The following is a 1,090-nucleotide window of genomic DNA, read 5'->3' as shown; positions in this document are numbered from 1 at the left end:
TGGGGCAACATGGGGACAACATGAGGACAACATGAGGACAACATGGGGACAACATGGGGGCAATATGAAGACAACATGGGGACAACATGGGGGCAACATGGGGACAACATGAGGACAACATGGGGGCAACATGAGGACAACATGGGCACAACATAGGGGCAACATGAAGACAACATGAAGACAACATGGGGACAACATGGGGGCAACATGGGGACAACATGAGGACAACATGGGGACAACATGAGGACAACATGGGGGCAACATGAGGACAACATGGGGGCAACATGAGGACAACATTAGGACAACATGGGGACAACATGAAGACAACATGAAGACAACATGAAGACAACATGGGGACAACATGGGGACAACATGGGGACAACATATAAATTTGACCCAAGCTGATAGTCTGGATAAGCTTTGTAGCATCTCATTTAGCATCAGCCTGAATGTTAACAGACGTTTATTAATATCACATAATCAACATTTATGTTCATCAGATTATCAGAAATAAAAATAACTTCTGTCTCATAAAGATCAGAGACTCATTGCCTCTACTGTACTCCAACCACTCATGCTTTACTGTGGTAGTAGTAGTGGTATATTGTATGTATATTAGGAAAGAGACGTCACTAATGTGGTTATATATTTGGTTATTCTTGCATCATATTGATCCTTTTTTCTGGTTTATATTTTCCACAGATGCAGAGAAGACGGGGCAGAAGTCTAAAGCACGTAGGTGTTGATATCGCTGTTTTTCTGAAATCTGAGTCAAATATAACGTTTTTGAATTTTAATCCCTCACCGCGCACATGTTTTAAACTCTGGGTTTTTAAGGTTTTTGAATTGTTGCTCCTCTAAATGTGTGACAGCGAAGGTCCAGTTCGACTGGCGCGACGCCCTGGACCTGGAGGGCCAGCTGACCGAGGACGAGATCATGATCAGAGACTCCTTCCGGACCTACTGCCAAGAGAAACTCATGCCTCGCATCGTCATGGCAAACAGACACGAAGGTCAGAGACTGTTCTTCATGCTCAACCCTCGTATGGTATTCAAGTTCAAGTTCGAGACCTCTATTTGTCCCCGAGGG

General features: G+C 44.3%; 1 protein-coding gene across 1 annotated transcript in view; it reads right to left on the bottom strand.

Moving 5' to 3' along the window:
- The window catches only part of LOC117958113 (glutaryl-CoA dehydrogenase, mitochondrial-like), a 14,367-nt gene that overhangs the window by 6,499 nt on the left and 6,778 nt on the right, over positions 1-1,090 (bottom strand). The window lies entirely within an intron of this gene.

Source organism: Etheostoma cragini, chromosome 15, assembly GCF_013103735.1.
Source record: "Etheostoma cragini isolate CJK2018 chromosome 15, CSU_Ecrag_1.0, whole genome shotgun sequence".
NCBI lineage: Eukaryota > Metazoa > Chordata > Actinopteri > Perciformes > Percidae > Etheostoma > Etheostoma cragini.
The sequence above is the reverse complement of the archived record's forward strand: the minus strand, read 5'-3'. Positions and strand labels throughout refer to the sequence as shown.